Source organism: Alligator sinensis, unplaced genomic scaffold (assembly GCF_000455745.1).
Source record: "Alligator sinensis unplaced genomic scaffold, ASM45574v1 scaffold1451_1, whole genome shotgun sequence".
Taxonomy (NCBI): Eukaryota; Metazoa; Chordata; order Crocodylia; family Alligatoridae; genus Alligator; species Alligator sinensis.
Window position 1 is genome coordinate 438,301 of NW_005842351.1, and position 14,026 is coordinate 452,326.

General features: G+C 43.0%; 1 protein-coding gene across 1 annotated transcript in view; it reads right to left on the reverse strand.

Annotated features, from left to right (window-relative positions):
• The window catches only part of SNX2 (sorting nexin 2), a 36,229-nt gene extending 29,663 nt beyond the window's left edge, over window positions 1–6,566 (reverse strand). The window contains exon 1 of the mRNA XM_025210481.1: window positions 6,452–6,566. The gene's annotated coding sequence lies outside the window, so the exon portion shown is untranslated. The remainder of the gene's footprint in view (window positions 1–6,451) is intronic.
• Window positions 6,567–14,026: the final 7,460 nt, after the last annotated feature.

A 14,026-nucleotide genomic window follows, 5' to 3' on the forward strand; every position in this document is an offset into this window, starting at 1 on the left:
GAGAAGAGAGACAAAAGATGGGAGAGAAAGGAGGAGATAAAAAAGAAAAAGAGGAGAGAGAAAGAAAAAGGAGGGTGTGACTCTCACCATCAATGTTTCCCCACCATTACCAGCCGAGGCTTGGACCCGGTGGCTCAGGCCAGTGTTCGGTAGAGAGGGGCAGCAACACTGCAGCAGCAGCCGCCAAGGCTGGGGTGCTCAGGCCTCCCTGACAGTCCTGGAGTGGGAAGAGCCCAGGCCCAGAGCTGGAAGGGAGGGCCCAACCAGGGCTCGGGCAGATGGATGCTCTGTCCCACCCGGGCAGGGGCAGTGCCAGGACCAGGTACTTGGAGTAGGGTCTGACTGGTGCAGGGAGAGGCACCACAGGGAGGCTGGTCTGGCCAGGCCCTTGGGAAGATGGCAGCAGAGGAGAGTGGGAGCAGGGTGGGAAGCTGGGGTCTGCAGACTCAAGCCACTGCCGGGGCACCCAGCCACACCCGACGTGGGGCCCAGTCCGGTTCATGCAGCTCTGTGGGGATGAGGAGCATCCAACCTGCCTGTGAGGGGATGCTGCCTGGCTGGGGCAGGTTACCAGCTTAGGTGGGGCTCCCAGCTTGGCCTCTGTGCACACTGGGCACAGTGCAAGTGGGAAGGAGCCCCTGGAGCTGCAGGAGCCCCACAAGCTGTGGGAACAGCCATCACCGGCAGTGCGGGGCCAAGCTGGCTGGGAGCCTGCAGTGCAACTGCCCTGCGCAGGGCCTGCCCCAGCCCTGACCCATTGAGGGGAGCTGAAGGTGAGCAAGGCCAGGGCCTGGGCAGGCTGGGACAGCCGTGGCAGTCATTCCCAGGAGCTTCCATGGCCAGGCCCTTGCATTGGGGGCAGTTCTTCCCTGCTCACACTGTACCTGGTGTTCAGGGAGGCTGAGCCAGAAGCCCCTCTGTGCCCTGTGTCCTGCCCTGGCCAGGCGGCATCCCTTCAGGGCAGGGCAGCTGCCCCCCATCCCCATGAAGCTATGCAGGCCAGGCTGGGCCCCACTTCAGGTGCTGCTAGGCACCCCTGCCCACTGCAGCCTGAGCCCATGTAGCCCCGGGGCAGCCCCACTTCCCACTCAGCCCCCACCTTCCCAAAGACAGGGCTGGGCCGGCCTGCCCGCAATACCTCTCCCTGGGCATCTGGCCCCAGCGCTTGGCACCCCGGTAGGACAGGGCATCTGTTTGTCTGAGCCCTGGGCTTGCCCACCCGCTAGGAGCCTCCAGGGTTCAGGCTGAGCTGGAGGGTGCAACCCAGGGACAGGGTCAGAAGAACACAGACTGTGTCCCTGCCTGTGTTCACCTGACTCTGTCCCCAGTGCCTGCCACGGAGCTGGGACCTGTGGCTGCTCTGGAGAGCCCAGGGCAGCAGCTTAAAAAATAATATATTTTTTAAAACAATTTCCTCACACAACTCCTAGTATGCCTAGGAAAATATCTCCATGTGCCACTAATTGGCACCTGTGCCAATCCCCGGTCTACTGAGTATAGTCAAAAGTCTTTTTCTGTCCTTGATATTGGCCGTCTAAACTTTACACAAGTAATACAGAAATGACACCAGGCCCCCTTCCTCCATTATACTGACAATAAGTAAGGAGGAAGATTCACAGAAGAATTTATAGGTAGTGTTACCTTAAAAAAAAAAAAAAAAGCATTTTTTCCAATCCATGGCTAAGCCAGAAACAATATAATATCTAAAATCTATAGGACAGTATATTCAGCAGAGTTTCTAAAAACAAAATGTTCACAAACATTCAAACCTTTTCTAACTGGGCTTTTAAGACAATTTTCCAATAGCTTTGAAAAACTAGTCACTGACCAATGTCAAGACCATATTTCAATACTAACCTTCACTGAAAAGGTATTATATTTTCTCAAGAAGAACATCCAACTCTAAAGAAGCAAGAGGGCAGGGGTGATGTCATTAGTTCCGATTACCTGTATACATTTTATCTTCTGCCCACTAAAATACCATCTACCATATACATTATGGCACAAGCAACAAAAGTAATCTGAACTAGAACCAGAAATAATACTGGGGAGAGAATTTCAGTAATGCACTTAACTGAAGACATATCCGGGTGAGAAGACATGGAATTGCCTTGATTTTTGAAAGCTTGCTAATCACAATATAACATATATTTGATTATCTCAGATGTAACAACCTAAAAAAAAATTTAAAAAAAAAATCTCACACCCACAATTATTATTACTTAAGGTGATGGATCATGGCTTTGACAACTAAGAAAGGTACTTGCAGTTTTAAGATGTCCATGTCTGATGCAAAGATATAGTGTAATGTGTTACCAATGAACGTAAGCCATGTATGTGGATTATGTAAATTAGCTATTAGCACATAGCCGTATACCCTAAGTTTACACTAACAACCTTAGTGTTCTGATGTTAATATTAATCTCCAATTCTCAATTCCACTTTCAATAGACTTTGTTACATTTAAATCAGTAAATTCTCTCATTGAGTTGCTACATGCATTTAGAAAAGAAGGTCTGATTTCTTGAAGGAGTCAATACCCTTTAATCGACTTTAAAAATCAGTTCTCTGCATTATTGCATGCAGAATTCACACTCGTACTCAAGATAAAATACAAATATTGACAGGTCAATTTATCTGGATGGTACTTATCAGCCCAATTTAAAAGAAATTTTTAAGATGCATAGGCTTAGGGAGACTAGCTTTCCCAGATCCTGTCCAAATGAATCCAGAGTAAATACTATTTCTGTTAAGTGGAAGTATACAACCAGAATATCTTTGCTTGAAAGAAAGTGTCCACTGTTCTAAAACAGCCTTCGTAAGTGATGAGATAAAGCAATATTATAAAATACCTTTTCCTATAATTACTATTTTAACTTCTTTTCCTTCTTATTTCAATAGTGACAGTTTTGGTATCTCAAATTGTTAGAACTAGCAATGTGTGTCTGGTGTATATAAAAGTGAAGGCTCAGAATACAAGGTGATACATACCAGAAACAATATTGCACATTTAACATCATGTTTAATTCTAGACTGAGGAGGAGCTATATATCACTTTTTGATCAGTCAATGGGGAAGACTCAGGGATTATATACAAAGTAATCTTTATATATTAGTACTATTTACTACTAGAGCAAAAGAAAAAGAAAGGAGCTATTTCATTAAATTAAAACTGAACTAGTAGATGCCCAAAAGAAGGGAGAAAGACCCAGCCAATCTGCAAGCTCTACAAAGTCATCAAGCCTCCCTGGGTAGGCAGGTGACCTTTGGGGTTTCTCTTTTACTGTTCTGCAAGTGTTCTTTTTAATTTAATTGCTGTGTTTGTTGGGGGGGAAGAGGAGGGAGAAAAGAAGAGTTAGTTGTAAGGTGTTTTTGTGGGAGGTGAAGTGACAGCATGAGAGAGAGGGGATGCAGGCTCGGAGGAGACATTGGGGGAAGGTGGAGAGGATCTCCTCTGGTGAAGTGGGGTAGTAGGTGTGGTTGGGGAAACGGTTTTGTGCATCTGGATGCAAGTGGTGGCTGGAGGCATGGTTCGGACTGAGAGGAGGGTTTGGGCGGGAGGGGCGGGGGGAAGAGAGAAGGGGTGGGGAGGGAGGGAAGGACAGAACCGGAATTCCCAGGTTTTGCTATGGTGTTTCAGAAGTCCTGTCTGTGGGTAATTTAGTCACTGTAAACTACTACAAGCCTTTTGGGACAGTTGTATACAAGAAAACAAAAACAAAACATATTTTAAACATTAATACACAATTAACTTCCAATCTCATTACTACAAAAACATCACTCAAATCAAGGGTTTAGCATCCCTTGTCCTTGGACTCTGATAATCTCTATTTCCTTCCTCTCAAATCTCAAAAGGAAGAAATCCTGTGACAACAAGTGCTTGACGAATGACTACAACTAATTCTATTAAAAACCCTATGCCATCCATGTCTCTCTCCTGTACCAGCATCATGAGCCACTACAAATGATGCAACTACAACAAAGGTTTTGGTAACAAGCATAACTAAAAAGCTGCCATATGTTTAGAATACTTGACATATAGTACTGGCTTTTCCTGTGTGCTATGTACCCCCAAGGAGACACGCACCTTGTTTTGATACAGCAAAATGAAAAGTAGAAGGTTCTTCCCAGTCATAAGTAAATGCAGGCCTGATGAAGCAAGAAGACCTCACCACTCAGTGTCACTGACTCTATACCCCTCAGAAACTTTAAGTACATCACAGTCACTGCTTTTGGGTGCTGCCAATATAGCAGTGGCTATGAAAGAGTTAAATGACAAACAAAGAACCAACCCCCAGCAGCCATTCTAGCATCCTGGGGCGTTTATACACGTACCTTTGTCTGCTCCAACGTGCTGGAAATCCAGCGTGTCAGAGCAAACTCAATTAAGCGAGTCTGTGGAGCATGCTAGCTGATGCACCTGGTGCTGCATTGCATGCACTTGTATAAATGGTGAAATGCGTGTCAGTGCACAGAAAATGGTGGTTTGAACTAAAACCTCTGATGTGTTTTTGTTCAAAAGTGCACTGCTGCCATTTTCTCAGCGGTGACGCACATTTCGCTGTTTATACAAATGCGTGCACCCGGTGCTGCAGCACATTCATGTGTACAAATGCCCATGTGTCAATTGCAGTGTAGAAATCAGCTTCTCCACTTAAGACACTCCTGTTTTGGAGAGCTATGTTTTTGGGGAAAAGATGCATGTAGTATGCCAGTAAATACAGTTAATTTTACTACCACTGACCCAGTAAAAATTAAGTGATGTCCAAATCAGTGTGGATTTTGGGTGCAGATAGTTGTTAGGTGCAAATCCAGTCTATACTTCAAATCTTAACACGTAGTAACAGCTCAATTAGAGCAAATGGGTTTAGTCGGTTTAGGTTGAGTGTGGGCACAATTAGCACCAGAATACATTTTTATACCAAAATGTGACCGGGTAGTCAATATAATAAACTGGGTACAGCTTAAACAACTTTGGAATGTTTCTAGTCTGAACCAAGATACATTACTTTCTGCATGGATTTTAGCAAGATAACATACACGTAGAACTGCAATATTCCACAGATCATCACAGTATCGAATTAGCATAGATGAGCGATTAGAAGTGATTATTAAGAGAATCAAAGGAATATTTCAAACAGCAAAAACAGCACAGGCCAATTACTGTATTTTCCCCACATATACATACCCAAGAATAACATGCACCTTGCTTTTGAAAGGCAGAATGAAGAAAGAGATTTTTCAAGTTATGGCTGCATAAAGCAGGGATGGGGCTTAATCTTCAGATGAATAATGCTCCCTTTCCTGCTTAAGGAAAGTTGAACCCCTAAGTTGCTGCTATGTTGGTCTCTAGGGTGGATCTATAATTCTGAAAATAGCAGTCCCCAAGACTGTAAAACAGGAGGAGAGACCAGGAAAAAGCAGCAAAATTATCTTAAGTAAGATTAGCTTGATTAGTGGAATACCATGCCCACTGAAGAGGAGAGATTATTTTATCAGAGTGAAGAACGAGTCATTAAACTGACCCCCTCAATTGCCTGAATAGTAATACCACAGTTGCTGCTGTACTGTGCATCAAAACAGGGTGCTTCTAACCTGAACAGAAATATTAATTTCTCCACTTAATAAATGCACCCCAATTCTGGGGGAGGACCGGGACTGGAACAGGATGACTACACATGTTGCATGAAAAAAAAAGCTATTTATTGTTTTTCTCACAAAGAAGTTCACAGCTGTGATTTAGAGTTACAGTATGACTTACTGTGGTAGCAGACAGGACTTAAAATCAGATCTGCATTAGAAGCTAAATTACTTTGTTTTCTTTAATAGCTGAAATCCTCATTATAACGAATTTGAATGACCATATTCACTTGAATCTAAGACTACCCCAACTTAAAGATGCCCCTCAATAAGTTTCCATACATGGAAAACTCATACATTTGTTACAGTTTTCCACGTATAGAATCGCATTATTGGAGGGTCATCTTGAATTCATCCCCCCTGCCACTGCTCCCTCCCCCTCCCCCCACCCCAACCTTACTTTTGCTTCACTTTGCAGACTCTGGCCCCATTAATAGGGTCACTACTATGGGGTCAGACTGTAGCCATGCTCAGTGCCCCAGGCTACATGGATAGAGCCTGCTGGTGTGGAGCAAGGCAAGGAGGAGTTGGGAGGGTGGGAGTGGAAATAGAAGAGGGGCAGGTGAAGGATAAGAGACTACATGGTGGTGGGAAGCTGCAGTGGGGAAGATGGTGGGGTGCAGAGGCAGCTACAGCTAAAGCCCTAACCCTGGCCCAGACCCAGACCCAGACCCAGACCCCCTGCAACTGCCTTCATACTCAACTGTAAGACAATCCCCCAACCCCATGTTAAAGGGGGGGGGGGGGGGGAGAGAGCCTTGTCTTAGAATCAAGTAAAGCATTCATGCAAACACTTTTTAAAAAAAGTTACCAGCAAAAAGGTCCTCTCTGTCATCCTCTAGTATAATTTCTGCAGACTTTGGGCCATTAGAGTTTGTGCTGATATCTTCTGCAGGAAGACTAGCGGGTTCTGGAGATGAAGGACTTGACTGTTGAAAAGAAGCAAATAATTAGGAGGGTAAGAACTGGCAATGTACTCTTGTAATGGTTCCCCCCCCAATCTTTTTCTAATAGTCTGCCATATGACATTCTTTTTCAGTGCAACACAAGAAACAAAAAGGAAACCTTGTCAGCAATTTCCATTTCCTGCTCCTAGCAGGATAACAATGAACAAAGGAAATTAGTTAGTCAACAACTCTCTTCACTTATTCTTTGGGAGCATAAAAAGTCAACCATTTCCTTTCCATAGTTAGAGTTAATATGATGGTATGAAACAGATGCAGAGTAAGTTTATCATATTCAACATTTGAATCTAGACTGACTAGTTTCCTTCCTAGAAATCTGTACAAGATGCTTCAATTTAGTCTTTCTGAAAAGTTGGTCAAGATTGCTAAAAGTCTTCCTCTGCCCTGGGCTCCAGATCAAGTTTACTAAGAGTAAGAACAAGTTAATTTCATTAGAACTGTTACTGTGTAACCTGTAGAGCAAGTTGTGTTGACATGGAAGTTAAGCTTGTCTCATACAAGAAAAAGCATTTTTTTAAATCTGCTCTCTCATCTATCCTGTTTTCTTTTGAGCAGTACATACTAAGATAACTCGACACAATTTAGAGAATTAGGGTTCAGAAGGTAAAGACAAAAAAAAAAAATCAAAATCACACATTGCAGTTGGATATCACCAGAACTCATTTTATTCAACAGCTGCAAACTCACTTCTTCCTGAAGAACTATGCTTCAGTACATGTTTCCATTAAAAAAAAAGAAAAGAAACATCACTCCAAAGCTATGGAACAGTTTTCCAGACAAAAAGATGAAGAAAAATATCACAAAACGAGGAATAATTCCTAATTTAAGGCTGCCAGAGAAAGAGGTTCACTTCTATTAAGTGTCAGGACTAAGATGTACAAAAAGAAGAGCAAAAAATACTGAGATTAAATACAGACAGCAGTATCTAGTTTCTTTTCAGCACAAAAGTCTGAACTCAGTAGGCCAGTGGTTTTCAACCTGTTTGGGACTCAAGGCACCTCTCCATAATATTTGTGGAAGGAGTGGCACCCAGTTTCAAAAGTGGTTAAAATATATTATACTGCTGATCTTCTTGTAGAGGGGCCAGGCAGTATGGATAGGTGTTTGTCCAGGCAGGGGCAAGCCTGAGCCTGCACTTATCTCTACACACTTCACTGCACCCTGTCTGAGAATTACTGCACTAAGCATATGTATTTTATTTCTATTTTAGCCTCCTACCACCTAAGTGTCAAAGGGATCCATATACACTAAAAAAAACCAACACAGGACTTGGAAGTGAAGTCACCCAACGCAGCAACATTTCTCCAAAATCCATGCACAAATTGAGTGGTTAATACAGCTTACTTGAACAGAATGCACCTCCCCCACCTTCCATCAGTGCTCCAACTAATACTCTGCAGCATTCCCAGCATGTCAGTAAGTGTAAGTTACCCAAATCTTTAGGAGAAAATGCACTCCAAAACTAGGGCATTTTGGGTGCATGTAGACATGCCGGGACACTGCTCTGATGCACTGTAATTATAGAACGGAGGAGACTCAATTAATTAAGTCTGCTGGAGCATGCTAATTAGCACGCTCCAGCAGCCTCTGCGTCTCATGCATTCAGTGTTCCCATGCTTCAAAATGGCAGCAGAGATGCTTTAACTAAGCTTGTCAAGCAAGATTTAGTTAAAGCGGCCCCACTGCCATTTTGAACGCAGGATGCTGAATACGTGACACACTGCAGGCACTTAAATTAGAGCAACTCTCAGAGCCATTCTAATTAAAGCACTCTCCCCCACCACACCTGAAGCATGTGTAGATGCCCTTACAGACTACATTACTCCACCAGTTCCCTTGCGTTTATAATGAAGGAATCATTCTCTGAACCTTTGTCTGCAACTATAACAATATGGCATAGGAATCGTACCATTTCCCAAATAGTGGTTTCAAATTGCTTGGGATTCGTCTAAGCTAAAAGGAAGCCAAGTGTGGATCAATTAAGTACTCTGATCATTAGGGATCCTGGTTTTCTCTGAATCCTTCCCCCCAAAATTCTGAGATAAAAAACCCCAAATCCACATTTTTCCACAATTAAAATGAAACACCATGACTATACATATAGGCATCAGCTGGAGTACTGCGTCCAGTTCTGGGTGCCGCACTTCAGGAGAGATGTGGACAGCACTGAGAGGGTCCAGAGAAGGGCCACCCGCATGAGCCGGGGACAGCAGGGCAGACCCTACGAAGAGAGGCTACGGGACCTGAACCTGTTCAGCCTTCGCAAGAGAAGGCTGAGGGGGGAACTGGTGGCCATCTATAAACTCACCAGGGGGGACCAGCAAGGTTTGGGAGAGACCCTGTTCCCCCTAGCGCCCCCCCGGGCTAACAAGGAATAACGACCACATTGTTCGAGAGTAGGTTTAGACTAGACATTCAAAGGCATTACTTTACAGTCAGGGCGGCTAGGATCTAGAACCAACTTCCAAGGTAAGTGGTGATGGCTCCTAACCTGGGGGTCTTTAAGAGGAGGATTGACATCTACATGGCTGGGGTCATTTGAGCCCGGTTTTCTCTCCTGCCCAGGGCAGGGGGTTGGACTTGATTATCTACAAGGTCCCTTCCGACCCTACTTCTATGAATCTATGAATCAGCTGAACACGATATTTTGTTGATAGATTTATAATTTTAAAGCAATTTGGAAGCCTACCAGTGCCTCAACCATTACAATAAAATAAATTCTAAATACTTATTTTGTGTTTGATTTTGTTTTTTATCATGGGGGGAACACAAACAAACAAAAAACCCAGAGCTCTCCCCTGCCCTCTTTGCTCATCAGGACGCGGGTCCAGCTACAGCACCACAAAGCAATTGGGTGAACAGCTGAGGGGCTCTGATATGCTAATGCCCCTCACTCCCAACCCACAGTCCCCTACCACTGGCCCTCACTCCCAGATCCACAGCCCTCTGCTCCCTCCCAGACCTGCTGGTGTCTCTGACTCCCAACCTGCGGCCCCATGGGTCCCCTAGCTCTGCTGGGGGGCCCCCAGCAGCCCCCCATCCCCAGCCCCTACTTAACCCAAAGGCTGCAGGAGGCAAAGTGAGTCTGAGCCAGTCCTCGCTGGTCTCAGATTTTCAGGCCCTACCTGTCCCCTCCCCACAGACAGGACTTAGGGTTTCGCACCCTTTTTACCAGTAGCTTGTTACAGCCTGGAACTCTGCCAGCCTGTGGGCTTCGACTTTTTATTTCTTTTTTTTAAGACTCAATGCACCCCTTAAAAGTTCACCCCTTACTTTTCACCCATTTTTTTGACTACAGAAAAAACAGAGCAATTTCATGACAGAACATGAAATATCATGACAGAACAGAATGTTTGACACTATGGATTCCTACCTGAGATCTCTGGGTTTATCTTACTAATTAAGTTTGTATATCTAACAGTACTAACATTGCATGGCAGGTCAGTACATCCTTGAAAGGATCCCATGTCACCCTGGTTAAGAGTAACTGAGCTGGAAGAAAATGTGAACCATCATTTTGCCTCTAGCAACACTGATGCTCAGGTCACTGATGTTAAATGATGGTGCACTTTACTTCCTGGTATCAAAAAAACTCAGTCCAGGTTCCCTTAAAGAATACATTGCATGTACCCATCCTCATGAGACTGGATGGGTACATGCGAAAAGGTCATCACAGTAAGAAAACTACTTGGAAAGCTAGGAATTGACAAATATCTGTGGGACCATGAAAAAAAAATCTTGTCCCCTGTATTAATTAAAAACATGCGAGTATAAAATAGGTACAGAAGTTTATGCCTGGGTGTCTAAATTTCAATTAGATCCTAAATATGGATACGTTCAAAAAGTGAGAGGGAGAGAGAGACACCTAGAAGGGACCTCAGGACTACATCTAGTTCAACTTCTAGTCAAAACAGGATTAGGATGATTTAAACCATCCTAGACAAGTGTTTGTGGAAGCTCCTGCTCTGAAATTTCTATTAACCCTCTTTGTGCAATCTGTGCCACTGCTTAATACCCTTTCTACTGCTTAAACTACTGCCCCTATATCCAAACCTTGCCGTAATTTAATCCCATTTCCTCTTGCCCTATTGCCTGTGGATACAACAGCTGATCACTACACTATCCTTTAGAAAGAAGCTGTTTTGTATTTGAAGACAACATATCCCTTCTCAGTCCTCCCTTCTTCAGACCAAGTAATCCCAGTTCTCCCAAACTTTCCTCATTTGTCACATTTTCTAGTCCTCTATCTTTGCAGCTCTCTTCAGGATTCCTGTCAATTTGTCCATATTGTTCTTGACATATAATGTGTAAAACGACCCAAGACTAAGGTTGATGCCTTACTGGTATTTAAACAGAGCAGAAGAGTCACCTCTTGCAATTTAAATTCAGCACTCATGTTAATATAGCATTTCCCAGAATATTAGGATTTTTTGATGCAAAAACAGATTTGTACTGTTGCATTAGCCAGTTTGTTGTCCATTATAACCTCCACATCCTTTTCTGTGCCTGCCTAGTGCTCCTGATTCTGTAATTGAGCGTGTAACTGTTCCTTTCTAAGTGCAGTACCGTACGCTTATACTTCTGCATTTCAATCCAATATCAAACCATTTTTCCAAAGCAACAAGGTCATTTTGAACCTTAACCCTGCCCTCTAGGTGCCTGCTAGCCCATCCATATTGGCAACATCTACAGATTTATTTGGTAAAGCTACTCAAATCATTAACAAAGACATGCACCAATACTGCACCCAGGAAAGACCCTCCCCATCCCTCTCTAGGCCCACCTAAAACTGCCTCCCAAAATAGAACTGATTTGGACTGGCATACTCAGAGTACTTTCCTAAACCAAGCTAAATTTAAGAGTGTAAATTTTATTTAAAAATATACAAATATATAAAGTTTTATAACTTCCTACCTACGAAACAGGAGCCTTGTTTCTGTTACATAAAGACTAACCTAAAGACTCTAGTGTTATAAGCATCAAATCATTGCATGAGAGGAATTCACTGCAGAGGAAGCTACAATTTAAAGATGGGTTAAATATCCAATTGGAAAGAATTCTGGGTTCCCTTGGCAGGAAATACCCAAATTACAAGATAAAGAGACCAGACTGAATTAGAATTCAGGTTAAGAATACACGAGTAAATCAAAGTTGAAAAAAGGTTTGGATAGGTTAAAACAGCTATTAACAAAAGAATGAGCTCATCTAACAAGCCTGTTAGCAAAATCATTGCTCCAAAACTTCCACTACATTAGAAAAACATCAAAAGCTTTAAAATGCAAATGAGAATCATTCTATCTTCAGAAAGAGACTTACAGGTGTTATTCCTGTAAGTTAAGGACAATATAAAGGCAGAATCACTAAAACTTGCAGACACTACGTACAATATTTGCTCATGATTCAGTATTTGAGCTAATTGTTGAGGACATGAAGAAATGTCTCACTAATAAGTCTAACTACCCACTCTTACTCTGCTGATAGCTTATTCAGCTATTCCTACTCTGTTGCTTTCTTTATTCTACACAGACAAGAGAGTGTTTCATCCTTATTTTGCTTTGTGTGCATAGCAAGAGGAAGGGAGCTACTCTCTCAGCAGTTAACAGGGTCACAGAACAGCAAAGCTTTGATATTAAAAAAAAAAAAAAAGAATTTAATAAGATTACAGGACAAAGTCTAGAGTTTTACAGGGCATGTACATTCATACTAAAGCTGGTCAGAAAAATGTTGACATTGCAAAAAGCAACAGTTATCGGAAATTGGAACTTTTCACATGAACATACCAGTTTCAGTTAAGCTTATAGAAATAAGTTACTTCTGTTCAGAAAACTGACTTCTGGATCTGGGGAAGGAGGGGGAAAAAAACCCCATCAAAGAATAGCCAGGAGCCTACTCACTAGGGCAGAGAGGTTCTCAACTATTTTATACCAGAAGGCATTTGTAAACATTGACAGCCAGTCCCAAACCAGCGCCCCTCACTCCCAATCCACTACCCCTGGCCCCAGGCCCCAACCCCACAGTATATGGGGCAGAGGGTGCCCCAAGCAGCCCTTTGCAGGCTGGAACTCTGCCAGCCTGCAAGGGAAAAGCCACGGGTTCCCACATTTTTCTCCTTTAAAGGAGACTCCATTTTTAAAGTTTGTTTATCCATTTCTAAAGTTTATTTGCAACCATTTCACATAGTCTTGGGACCCACTTTCGGGTTGTGACCCACGGGTTGAAAAACACTGAACCAGGGCACTCACTTGGGGTAGAGGATCCTGGCTCATGTTCCTGTTCTACCCGATTTGATTTACTTTAGTATTAAATATGGTTGATTTCTATGTAGAGAACTCTGGATCCTTGCCACCCATTCCAGACTAAGTTTGCAATTAAAAACTTGTATTTCTCTATTTTCCTGTTAATCAACTGCCTCCACAATATTTATTTATCTCTATCTAGGTTAGAGACATACCTTTGTTATGGCATACTTTGATGATTATTAGGACAGTAAAAGCCATGTTATCCAGCACTTCATCAACTAGCATGCTCTATTAACACTGGCATGCTGGTCGACACAGGAAAAGCAAAACTGGAAGTCCCACTTCTGGTTCTGCCAAGTCTCACTTCAGGCCACGGTGAATTTATTGATAAATTAATGAAGTTTACATGGAATCCAGCAGGACTGGAAGGGATGGTTCTCTCTAGGATGTACAGGGGAGGGGCAGCATGGTGCCTGTCCCCTGGTACACTGACACACCTGATGCGGTGGGAGGCAGGCAAAGATGCCTCTGCAGTAACCGGCATATTTGGTTATCTGGCACCCCCCATGGGTGCTGGATAACAGCTTTTGCTGTAGTAACATAGCTGTAGCTGCTTGGAGTTTCAGTTTCAACTGATGCTAAATTCTTGTACCAGGGCTCAAAACAGATACAAGTTTCCATCAAAACAGTATCACTTAGAATACGGAGTTAGAGTGAGTTATTTGAAGGACTCAGTTTTTGGCTTTACAATTTCAAAGAGACACGTTTTAAATACACTTTTGTCTCTTCAATTTAAAAGCATCCATTTCAACTCTAAATGGAATGGACAGCTGAAACTAAACTCCATACATCAGAACTTAAGACAGCAATATTCAAATTACCTTATACCACAGAAGGAAACTATGGTTTTTAGCAACATGTACATATCTAGAAAATATATGAAACTTCAGGCTTAACAGCTCTTCAGTAGTTTTCCACACTGGGGTACATGAAGGACTACTTGAGTAAATAATGTTGATTTACCTTCTTTTCAGATGTTTTAACAGTTTTTATTGTTGTTATTATATTACAGTGAAAGCCTAGAGACCTTTAATACTCAACTAAAATGAGGGCTAAGCCCAAGTGCCTCCTCAGAACACCCATAGAAGAGATGAGAGGTACCAGTCATCCAAAGAACTATAC